Source organism: Callorhinus ursinus, unplaced genomic scaffold (genome assembly GCF_003265705.2).
Source record: "Callorhinus ursinus isolate GAN/ISIS: 27379988/994484 unplaced genomic scaffold, GSC_fseal_2.0 scaffold68, whole genome shotgun sequence".
Classification (NCBI taxonomy): domain Eukaryota; kingdom Metazoa; phylum Chordata; class Mammalia; order Carnivora; family Otariidae; genus Callorhinus; species Callorhinus ursinus.
In genome coordinates, this window is record NW_027397130.1 from 82,303 (window position 1) to 94,852 (window position 12,550).

The 12,550-nt window shown below is 53.7% G+C and overlaps 1 long non-coding RNA gene across 9 annotated transcripts in view; it reads right to left on the reverse strand.

Moving 5' to 3' along the window:
• The window catches only part of LOC112814303 (uncharacterized), a 66,651-nt gene that overhangs the window by 21,196 nt on the left and 32,905 nt on the right, over positions 1-12,550 (reverse strand). Inside the window, exon 6 of one of the 9 annotated variants that reach the window (XR_012376172.1) lies at positions 7,637-8,080. The exons of the other annotated variants lie outside the window; for them this stretch is intronic. This is a non-coding gene — a long non-coding RNA (uncharacterized lncRNA). Of the gene's footprint in view, positions 1-7,636; positions 8,081-12,550 lie in introns of those variants that run through there. 9 annotated transcript variants of the gene reach the window in all.

Consider the following 12,550-nt stretch of genomic DNA (forward strand, 5'->3'; position numbering starts at 1 on the left):
ACAGCTACACACCCTCTAGCCACAGGTGTCACCCATCTGTGGGTGTGAAGGGGTCTCTCTGTCGCTCTAGTTTAAATCCCTCTGATAACCACCATGTCTGAGAATCATTGCTTTTGGCCCTTCTGCAAATTGCCTATTTATATCATTTGCCCATTTTCCACTGGAGTTCCTGTCTTTTTCTTGTAGATAGGAAGGAATTTCTTGTGTGTTCACTGTTTTAGTCCCTAACTGGTTTTAGAAGCTGTAGCACCTTGTCCTGGTCTCTCTTGCTCAGTTAATTTTGTGGCAACACTTCCACAATCAACCTATTGGATCTCTATGAGTAAATAAGGTCGGCACCAACCCTAAGTCCACTTTGCAAATGAAAAAACTGAGGATCAGAGATGCTAAACACCTGCTCCAAGTTCCCGGCCCATCAGGGAGGGAGACAGGGCTCAGACTCAGGCCTTCTGGTGTGACTCTGCTGGTCCCAGCCTGGCCTGTCTCTACCGGACCAGGGCACACCCAGTCTGACCTCCAGCCATTTAAGCAAGGCATTGGAGCACTGCTTTCCTGTGTCCCCTTACCCACGGTCCCATCATCAGGGTGGGTCCTGACCCCATGCCCAGGGGGGAGCCATGCCAGTGACCTCCAGTGTGTGCAGGGGGCAGGCAGCTCAGACCCATCACATTCACCAGCAGTGGCCAGCTGGGCATGGCTCTTACAAGGAGAAAGGGAACCTCTGGACGAACTTGAGCCTCGTGGGGCTTCTGAGCCAGATGGAGCCTCAGGCTGCAAGTGAGGACACAGGCCTGTCTGGGCCTCAAAGCCAAAACCAGCTTTCATGTCCTGTTTTCTCCAAAGGTTGGCTCTTGAAAGTAGGGTCACCTCCCGGAAAGCAAATGTTTTCCACGATGCTGACAAAATGAAATAATGAGTCTGGCATTCGGGCCCGTGCCTGGCCTGGTTGCTGGCCGCCAGACCTGAGGGTGGGCCAGGGAACCAGGGTGGAGGGCAGGGTCAAGCACCAGGAACCGGCAGAGCTGCGTGAGGCACTTGTCAGACTGTTGTTAAAAATGTTTAAATAATAGTAATAAAAGCCTTCCTAGAAGGAGAAGAAGAGAGCTATACCGAGAAGAATCTAGAAAAATTCAACCTTGTCCATCCTTAGCCATTTAGAGAAAAAGAAACAAGAAATCCAAGGGACGAACAATGAAATTACTTCCGAGCCGGCATAGCTCTGTTCAGCGTTTCTGCCAGAGAGGCTCTGAAGGACTTCTGTCAGAAAACAGCACACACACGTGGAGACAGAAGGGGCAGGCAGGAGCCTCCTCTCGGCCCATACACTGAGCCCCGCTCAGCCTTCGCGGCGTGGCCCTGAGGGCGGTCGCCCCTGGCCATCCAGCTTGGAAGCGGTGGTCACAGAGAGAAGGCCAGAGCAGTTCCTGGCGGAGTCCTCCCTGTGTGAGGCCATGATCATCCCAGGTGGCCCGGAGGGGCACAAGGCTGTGAGTGCTGCTGGGGCGATGCCAGGCCTTCCCGTGTAGTGCACTGCTCCACCTCCCTGAGGCAGGTGCATCTCCTCTCCAGTGGGTCCTGACCCATCACTGGGACTGTTGGTCACTCCAGGGACAGTCTGATCCGAGGAGCAAATGCTGACATAAGGCTGCTTACCATGGGCCAGGCACTGTTCTAAGCTCTTCCCGTTTGTCTGCTTTTACCTAATTCCCACCAAAGCTCCATGAGGCATGGCCAGGCTGAGTAGCGGACCCAGAGTCTGCACACCAACTGGGCTCTGGGACCCACAAATGGAGTTGCAAAGCTACAGCATTGTCTCGGGCCTGTGGTTGGACAGAGTTTGTCCTCAAGTGAGTAATAACTAGGGTGGTGGGTCCTCCGGAGAGGTTCCAGGGCCTGTGGGGCAGGTCTTGGGAGCAGGGGCACTCAGGATCCACTCCTGCCTTGCATGTCCCACAGTGGGTGCTGGCCAGGTCAGGGAACTGACAGACCCAGGAGTCCAGAGCCTGGGGCCACGGGGACAAGCCTCTGTGCCACCAAGCCTCAACACTGCCAGAAGGCAGCCCGGCCCCCAAGCACTGTGGTCCGTGCCTTGAGGCGACGCTGCCTGAGGGCATGGGGTGGTGGCTGCTCGGAGAAGCAGCTTCCAAGACAGGGCTATCAGTGCAAGGAATTGGAGAAATACCTGTGAGCAAAGTGGGCTGGGGGCCAGGCAGGGGTGCAGAGCAGGGTTTCAGAGGGCCCAGAGAAGGGAAGATCCCAAGGGGGCAAGTGGAGGGAGGTCTGGGCGGAGTCCCTGAGATCACGTTTTCCCAAATCAGCAATCCCCACTGGTTCTGCAATGTCTCTGGTGCCCCACCTGGAGCTCCCCACCTGGCCAGCTCCCACAACAGACCCTGATGTGCACAGAACAGCTTGCTCAAGGCTTGCAGACCTGAGCAGGCCACTCAACTACTGGACGCACATCTGAGCACCTGCCAAGGACCCAGACATTATCCTGCAGCTCCTACACCCAGAGTCCAGAGAGGAAGGCTGAAGGGGGGTATGGACAATGGACCTGGACCCAGTTCCCCCGCTTCACTCCAGGCTCCTGGGGACTTTGGACAGGTCCCTGCCTTTCAGAAACAGTTTCTGAAGCTGAGCTTACAGAGCTGTTTGGGGCTGAAAGAGACAATGCTGGCTCATCATTTTGTAAATCCACCCTGTTATTTGCTGCAGAAGGGCTCCCCCCTTCACCCCCTTCTTTTTCCTGGGTAGTCCTGCTCTATTAGCCAGGCACAGACCTGCACAGCTAGGAAAACTTATCCCAATTTATTGCTCACATTTTTGACTTGGGCCAAAGCCAAATTTCTTTTTTTTTTTTTTTAAGATTTTATTTATTTATTTGAGAGACAGAGAGAGAGTGAGCAGGGGTTGAGGGGTGGGGAGGGGCAGTCTCCATTCCAGGACCCTGGGATCATGACCTGAGCCAAAGGCAGATGCTTCACCGATTGAGCCACCCAGGCGCCCAAATCTCTTTAGCCAAAACCCTCCTCACCTCCTCCATCCCCCATGTCAATCCACATGCTTCCAAGAGATGAAACCTGCATGTTTCCGAATCACTTATACTTAAGTCAGCCAGCTGAAGAGCACGAAGTGGGTTTCGTCCCCAGAGATGCCTTCAGGTGTCCTTGCCAGTCTGTCCAATCCCTCAGCAACAGGAAGTTCTTAGTGGCCAAGAGACATCCAGCCAGCTTCTATAAAAGCTCATGGAGCTGACGTGATGAAGGTCCGAAGTTTGAAGGTCATGGGACCTGGATGTCCAGAACCCATGGAGCTCACCCAAACGGATGGTGGGCGACCTGGGACAAGGGCCCCAGCTGGGCCCCAGAGGAAAGCTGCCGCCTCCACAAAGGGTTCTGATAAACCTTCCCTGTATTTCTTTGTGGTCACATGTAAAGTGAACTTGCCTTGTTTCCAGACATCATCTGCCAATTCCCCAAACACACACTGAGCAGCTGCATGCTCCGGTGGTCAGGCACCATGCCTGGGCAGACACAAAGAATTCTGGGCAAACCAGAGCCCCCACCCCATCCCCTTCCCACCAGGGACTCCAGCAACAGGGTGACATCACAGCCAAAACCCAAGGGCCCAAAGGGGAGGTGGGGGTGGGGCCAGAGCTCTGAGCATAGGGATGGGTTGGGAGTGTGTAAACGGTCCCTCCTCTAGGAGATGAACTGCCTAAGGGTGGCTGTGAGGTCTTCCCCAGGGGAGGGTCTAGGGCCAGCACAGTCTTGGCCTCTAGGGCCCCATCAGTGCCAGTGTCCTGGCAGCCAGGAGGCCAGATCCCAACTAGGGGACTCAAGTACGTCCTTCTCAGCCCACCTTCTCCACGGAGCACTTCCTCTTGAACAAAGTACATCTTTATTTCACTCAGAGTTTACATGCTATGTACTGCATTTGGAATTCGGCAAATTGCTATTATAAATAAATTTATATATATATATATATATATTTAAAAAGTGGTCAAGTGGAAAATAATCCAGGTGCAGCGCCTGCCAGGTCACTCTTGCACCCAGTCCTGCAAAGCAATGCCCCCCAGACCCTCTGTGTCTATTGCAGGAGCAGAGTTCCCTCCGCACCCGGGATTCTGTGCTCACATGCAGGCTTTCTGCAGGCTCCTGCTACATTTGCCTCCTGAGTCCTGCTCCCCCACCTCCCCCCCACCACTCAGTGACCAGTGACAGTGACAGTTCCATCATCTGTGCCCCTGACGCCTGGAACACAATGACCAATGTAGCCCCTGCCCTCTACAGACATCTCAGCACTGGGGACTCAGAGTCGGAGCCCCAAAGGAAACAGTCCCTTATTCTACCACAAAGTGCCCCCATGTGTGTCCTGGAGGTCTGGGTTGTCCCGTACCACACCACACAGGCATTTGTTCTCAAACGTGCGTCCACGGAGGGACGGGCTAGATAGCCTGATAGGGCGGGGGGGCCACAGAGGTTGGGAAGGCAATGCCTCTGGGAGTTCCTGGAGGCCCCATGCTGATGGCTGATATCAAGACCTGTGACTTCGCCACACACCTGAACTCATAGAGTTATTGCCTCAGTAGTGAGAAGCAGCAGGGAACTTCCAACTGCTGGCCCAGGCGAAGCTGGACGGGACCCTCCATGTCCACTCAGATCTGCCCATGTTTTCCTGTGAACGTGGACAGCGGTATTGGGCGGCCTCTTGTCATAGACACTGGTTGCTAAATCAGCCTCCCCACCCAGGATATTTTCCAGTCTTGACAGCGGGGTGCAGGCTGCACCAGAAGCCATAAGCAGAGTCCTCCTTGGACATGATTACAGGTGGTACAATCTCTCCTAAACACGGAAGATAGAGACCACTTGGCTGGAGTGTCCTAAGCCTTCACATCACTGTCTAGCCAATGGAGGCTTTACTAATGAGCCACCTACCTGGAAAGACCAGACCTTGGCTGCTGTGTAAATATATTCTCCCTGGATATGGACCCCAGCACTGGCCCTACGTGAGATTTGATATCTTCGTTAAAAGGGTCTCCATTCAGAAACGTCCCCTCTCACCAGCTGGTATTTCACCATTAGAGATTCATTCCTTTGTCTGAGTTATGTCACTAATATTTCCTATGAAATTCAGGTATCTGGACGTAGCGGGCACCAGTGTGTTATCAAGCACCAGCCCTTCTATGGGCTTCGTTTGGCTGATACCATGCCATGGCGAGGGGGACCCACGGGCAGAGACAGAGTGGTACAGTGGACGGGAGGAAGCCCAGCGCTCCATGCAGAAAATAGTGACAGTCAATAGAGAGAACCCCACCAGGCAGGAGAGAGGCAGGAGTCAGCTGTGGTCCCACTAGGCAGGGAAGACAGGCAGAGCTGACAGAGCCCCATGCACCCCTGTCCCCCAGCCTTCACTCCGAGGCATCTCTGTGGCCCAAAGCTGCCAAGACTCCCCAGGGACCCTCGCTCAGATGACACAGCCCACGTGGCGCAGCCGCAGAGGCATCCAGCCACAGCTGTGTCTTTCAGCACCGTCTCCACGAGCACATCTGTGGAGCCAACAGGGAGGGTTTCCAACGGCCAGAGGAGGGGGGCCATTTGCACAGTGTTTAGAGTTTTAAGCAGCCAAAGTAAACCCACGTGGGTGCTGTTACATAAGCTGCTCAGCCAGCCTGACTACCCGCCCTCCCTCCCTCACCTCCTGGACAGCGGGAGACGAGCCTGGGCACTGTGTGCACCTTTACCTTCCCCGGTAGGCAGGGTGGTGGGTGGTCGCCCCTCCTGACCCTCTTGTATAAAAGGGTTAGGTCCTTCTCTAGGTTTGGTGCAAGGACATGGAGGCTGCTGGTATTCACAGGCGTGTAGAGAGGGCAAACACCACACGAGAGCAAAGGCCAGTGATGCTCCAGGAGGGAGCTGAGGAGCGAAATGTTGTCAGGTACCTGAATGTGGGGCTGAGGGGCCAGCACCAGAAGGCCTGAGCCCATGCCAACCAGGCAAAACTTGAGACAGGGTCCTGCTTTGCACACTCCGCCGTCCTCTAAACCCTGGTGAGACCCAAGGACGACCACACGGCACCAGTGCACACCCGCGTGAGACGAGATAGAGAGAGAACGGGACACCCAGACAGAGCTGCTCCCCCATCGGGGTCCCGACCCATTGCTCTAAAACCGTTTTTTCAGTTCAGGTGAACAGGACTCCTGACTCACAAAGGACAAATTCAGGACCCTTTCTGCCTCCTCATTGCTGTTCCTACCTGCCCCCCCGGCCGCACCAGCCCAGGAACTAGCGTGGTTCCACCGACAGGGCTCCCTGAGTCTGTCCACCTCAGCCTCAGCTGGACACAGTCTGGCAGAGGGAGACCCGTGCGATGGTAGATGCCCCCCAGCCCCCCACAGCCCGGCCCAGCACCCAGCAGGGAGGGCCTCAACACCTTCTACCATCTGGGGGCTTCAACTTTGAGAGTTTGGTCTCTCCTGCCTGAGGATTCACTGAATTCTTCCTTCTTCATTTCTTCTGCAGGAACTTCCGGAGCCTCCAGCTAAGGCATGCCTGCAACGTCTGGAGAAAGCCGGTGCCCTTGGGGTTAATGAGGTTGAGGCAGAGGGGGGATGGGCAGACCTGGTATCCCAGCCTTCCTCACTGCAGGCCTGGAGCACAGCGGGCCCATCCCACCAGGAAGGCACTGGTTTGGTTTGGGGCATGCATGCCCACCTCAGCCTCAGCCTGGCCCACTGCCCACACCCCAGTCCATCTGTCATAGGTGTATTATTTGAGAGCTCATGGTGTGCCCTAGGCTGTAAATTAATACAAAGAGGTACTTATATAAAAAACCTCCACCCTTTAAAAAAAAAAAAACCCTCCCCCCTTGGCATAACCTCAAGGGCCACAAGATGACAATGGGCCAGCATATCTTCTTGGAGGCCCTGTGTCTGCCTTGAACCGCGTCCCCAGCAGACAAAGAAACCCGGCAGAACTCAGCTTCTGACTCAGAGAACCACCTGCCCAGCCAAGTCAGCTGTCCTTGGCCTGATCCACAGGCGTCGCCGGCTCCCTGCGCTCCTACTCTCCAGCACGTCCACCCACCTTGAGTCTCATGGCCAGAGGAACTGAGGCAGAGACACCATCTCACCCAAGTGGGTCCTGGGCAGGCCCTGTGGAGAGTGAGGCCCTATCAGGAAGGCCAGGAGGTGACCATGGGGCTAACAGGCAAATGGCCTGTGGGCCATCCCTCCCTCCCCCTGCGGTCCAGCCCCTCCAACTCTCCTGACATCTCCTCCCTCACCGCCTCCCCAGCATTTACAAAGAAACTGGTGTTGTTCCACTTAGTACCAAAGAGCAAACATTTATTCAACAAACATTAAATACTTAGCACGTGAGAAACAAAACAGTAACTCCCTCGGTGGTAAGAGCTGAAGTGTGCTGAGGTGGGCACCACGAGGAAAGACCTGAACCCTGGTCTGCCAGCCCCAACTAGGCTGCAGGAGGTGCAGGGCACTTCCCAGGACATTAGAGGCCTGTGGCAGCTGAGGGGAACATTTGAGGGGCGCCCAGAGGGTCGCAGGAGGGGTCTGCACACGGGCTCCATGCTCTGGCTCTGGCCCTGGCCTGGAGGTAGGTGGGCACTGGAGGGACAAACGGGAGCAGACCCAGAAGCCAGTATGCTGGTCAGGGTCAGAGCAGGCAGCCTTCAGCTTGAGAAACAAGGGAGTGAGGCTTTTAGGTGGGGAGTGAGGAGTGGGGACATTCAGGGAATGGGGAGGGGACAAATTTGGATGGTTTGCATAGGTGAGAAGTAAGTGAGGACTCAGGGAGCTTGGGAACGTGCGTTGGAATCAGTAATTACCAGGATGTGGAGCTGGGCTTTCATCCCACAGATAGGAGCCGTCAGAGATCCTTGGGAAGAGCAGTTGCAGGAAGAAAATGGTCCCCGAAGCCAGTCAGTCTTTAGTGGAGGGGTGGCCCCTGCGCTGGAGGAGGCAGTTGGGCCGGGGCGGCAGTCCAGGCCAAAGAGGTGGGGCCGGGAGCAAAGACGTGGCCAAGGGTGGGAGTGCAGACAAGGGAAGGAGAGGTCAGAGCAGCTTTAAAACCAAGATCGAGGAACACAAAACTTGATTCATTAAGGACAATTTTACATTAAAGCTAATCTGATTCTGTATCATAATCTGTTAAGAGAAGGCAGACAAAAGAAAGGGAGACTGGGAGACGGGGGGGGACCCGAGGAGGGTCCACAGGGCAGGAGCCCAGAAGGCGGGGGGGATGCCCACCCACTGAGCCAGCTGTAGCCCCAGGTCCTCTGACCCCTGGAACGTGGTGTGACTTATCCTCTGTAGAGCTTTCTACCTTTTACTATTTTAGGTAAACTTGTCTTTTCTGGGCGTAGAGGTTTGACATGCCTGTATTCATTTCCTAGGGCTACTCTAACAAGTTACCATAAACTGGAGAAGCTTAAAACGACTGAAATTCATCCTCTCCCAGTTTTGGAGACCAGAAGCCTGACATAAAAGATAAAGGTGTTGGCAGGACCCCACTCCCTCCAGATGCTCTAAGGAAGGATTTTTCTTTGGTTCTTCCAGTTACTGGGGGCTCCAGGCGTCCCTGGGCCTTATCACCCCATCGCTGTCTTCATCGTAACACGGCTTCCCTCTGTGTTTCTCCTCCTCTGTCCTTGTGAGGACACGTGTCCCTGGACTCCGGGCCCACCCGGCTGCCCCAAGATGTTCTCATCTTAAGATCTTATTTGCACCTGCAAAAATTCTTTTCCAAATAAGGTCACAATCACAGGCCTAGGTGTTGAAACACGGACACGTCTGCGAGGAGATGCACTATTCAACCCAGAACAATGCAGAAAACTGAAGTATGAAGAAGAAAATGTCCACTTCCCCAGACCCCAGCATCCCCAAAGGACCCTTAGGGTATTTAAGCATATTTCCTTTGCCTTTTTCCTATATATTGTAATGTGGGGGGAAAGGTCCATGTGGAATTTTACATTACATATTTTGAATTGACTTTGGTAAGGCATAATTAACATACAATACAATGCGCAGATCTTAAGTGCAGTTCTGTGAGTTTTGACGAATGTATGCACTCTGGCCGCCACCCCATCAACATACAGAGGCTTCCCTCCTGTCCTTGGCAATGCCCTCCAGAACACTGACAGGATTTTCCCATCATGCTTTTCCCTGAATATTGTCACAGCCACCTTCCTAAACTTCGGACCTCATCCCACCTGATTGTTATGTGCCTCATAATATTCCATCATTCATTCTCTCGACAGTTACTGAGTGCCAACTAAGCGCCAGGCACCATGCTCAATTCTGGGCTCAAGGATAACAAACACAGATACAATGTCTGCTCCCTTGTTGTGGCCAGAGGCACTAGGAACTGACTCGTGTCTTTCTGCTTATAAACGAGGCTGTGAGAACATGTTGGTGCATAAGTTTTGTCCACTTCTGTTTTCTTCTCGATGGCTCATCGAGAGTAGAATGAACAGGTCCGAAGGTGTGCACTTTCTCAAGGACACTGGCAGACTTCTTCCCTGAAAATGGCATGGGACCAGACTGACCACATCCTCCAGCACAGAGTATAAGATGTAAAGACCTTGGGGCTCCTGGGGGGGTTCTGTCAGTGAAGCGTCGGCCTTCGGCTCAGGTCATGACCCCAGGGTCCTGGGAAGGAGCCCCGCATCGGGCTCCCTGCTCAGCGGGGGTCTGCTTTCCCTCTCCCTCTGCTGCTCCCCCTGCTTGTGTTCCCTCTCTGTGTGTGTCAAATAAATAAAAAAAATTTTTTTTAAAGATGTAAAGGCCTATTTGTTTTGCTTTGCGTTTCTTTGATTACTGGTGAGACCATTTTTTCCCATATACTTATTAGCCTTTGGGATTTTCACAGCTCTGAACTACCTGTTTATGACCTTGGCCCATTTATCTGTTGGGAAAAGATTGTGCTCAAGAGGAAAGTAACTTCGTTCCCAGGAAGGGAAACCATCTCTGGGCTGTGTCACCAAGGCCGGGCGAAGCCGGTCGCCTGCTAGGCCTGGGCTCCCTTCATCCCAGGCACCACGGACCGGCCACCCTGGCTTCGTGCTGAGGAAACAGCACTTGGCTCTGTTTCCCAGGGGCCACCCACTGAGAACATTCTTCCTGCAATAGCAACCTTGTGCACAAAGTGAACAAGGAGACTGGTGCAGATCCGTTGTCAATATGATGATGTGAATGCTGAGAAGGGCACTGACTGAGCTGAAGGCCCAGCCTTTGGGTACCAAGACCCCTGATTCCCAATCTTAGGACATAACAGCCACGTGGAGGTGGCTGCTGGACGGCAAGCAGCTGGCAGGGTCTGGCCCTCACTGCCCAGAGAACTGCGGATTGGAGAATCCACGTGTTTAATAAACAGATGAGGAGTCAGATGTGAACAGGGAAAAGGAAGACAAGGGAGAGCCGCCCCTGGATCTAGTGTTGAGTTGGCGGAGGCAGCAGGCTGAGGTTGGGCCCGATTCTCGCCCTCAGGCGCAGGACACCAGACACCCCCCTTGCACAGCAGTTCCCAGGCTCAAGGGCTGCCGCTGAGCCCAAGGGAGCGTGGCAGCTGCAGTCCACCCCCAAAGAGAGTGGATCTGGGCAGCCCCCTCTGACAGAGGCCAGAGTCATGGAAAGCGGTGAGTTTGGAGACACCAGGGTAAGTGCACAGTGAGCCCTGAGAAAAGAGAGTGGCTAGAGCCAGCCCCAGCACACAGTGGTGCTTAATAAGTGTTAGCACTCCGGAGGGGTCACTGGGGCCAGAATGGGAGGCTTGAGGGAGGTGGTAGCACTGTCAGGACCACCCTCCGGCCTCTGCAGCACAGGGAGAAGGAGAGGGGGACTGAGAGGCACACATCTCTGTGGGAGGCAGTGGGACTGCTGTGCCGGGATGGCCCCTCCGAGGGCTCTATCCCATTCAGCTGCGGCCCCCACCGCCATCACTCTCAAAGCTCCTGGTTCTTTCTTCCCCAGAACCTATCACTAGGGTTATAGCCCACCCCTCCCCACAGATCACAACCCATTCGAATGAATGTAGGCTTAAAGAAGGTAGATGTTTTTCAAGGACATCTTTCCAGCACCTAGAAGCTTCCTGACATGTAGTAGATGCTGGATAAATATTATTGAGCGAGTGAACCACAAGGTAGGGAAGCTTGCCCTACAGGGTATCAGACCTATAATCAAGCTATAGAGATCAGGATGGTGTGGCACTGGCCAACAGGGCAGAACAGAGAACCCAGAAGCAGCCCTGAGAGCAGATGGAAACCTGGCACATGACAGAGCTAAAGTGCACATCAGTGAACGGTGCCAGGGAGCTGGTTATGCACATTAAAAAAGTGAAATTGGATCCCTATCTTAAACCAAACACAAAGAAGATTGCTTCCAGACGGATAAGCACTTGTATGTGAAAAGCAAGACTTTGAATATCTTTACACATTTCAGCCCTGGAAGGATTGGTTAGGGCATGAAAGGGGAAATCATAAAGGGAAAAAGGCAGGCGAATCCCACTGAAATCCAATTAAGAACTTCATCAAAGACAAAAGGCAGGTCCCGAACTCCGAGAAAAATACCTGCAACCCACACAGACGAGGCAGGGTCCCCACAGAGAAACCACCAGGAACTGGCTCAGGGGCCACGGGACACCCGCTCAAGGAGGCTAGAGGCTGGAGCAGGCCGAAGGGGGCTGGCGTGGCCAGGAAGTGTGCAGGAAGACAGCACTTTCATTAATAACCAGGGAAACTAAAAATAAAACCACAGCGAGAGACCATGTTATACTCACCAGACCCACAGACAGGAATGGCCGGGAGTGCGTGGAGCGCAGTGTCCATTCACACCGCCCCCCGCCGTGCCAGTGGGAGCACAGGGGGGTTCCAGTCTTCTTCAAACTCTACATGGATGGGGGAATGCACTATCTTGCATATATGACAACTTTTTAAGAAATAGAAAATTCCATTCTTCTGATCAAAGAAAAGTGCGTTGAAAAATAGGATTCAGATCTCCAATCTCTGTAGATTTAAGGTATTTTATGTTCGGTTTTGCTTTTCCTTAAAGATGAGGATTATGTCTTATATATTTATTCTCAGTACTTGCTACATAATAGAGACACTGAAAAGAATGGAGAATAAATTCCCCCAAAAGCCAAAGATCTGAGGGGAGTGGAGGCTGGGACCCCACTGTCACCAGGTGTCTGAGGGGGCCTCTAACATGAGGGCAGATCTGGGTACCGAATGCTTGCAACATGGGCGGCTCCTGGGGATTGAGGGGGCTCTGGGAGTTTTGGGGCAAGAAAGACATTTTCCTTAAGCAGCAGGGGTGGAGCCTTGGGGACATGTCAAGGATGGAGACGGGCCAAGATTCCTCTTTGAAAAGGAGGGGAGGGTGTTAAAAAACCTGCCCACCCCCTGCCCAGTGCAGAGGCTACCACCTGGACCCCGTGGTTCCTGTTGTTCCTGGGGAGAGGACAAACTCCAGGGACCCTAGTTGGTGATGCTCTGAGAGCGAGCCTTTGGACTGGGTCCCAAAGGCCCTGGAAGGCTC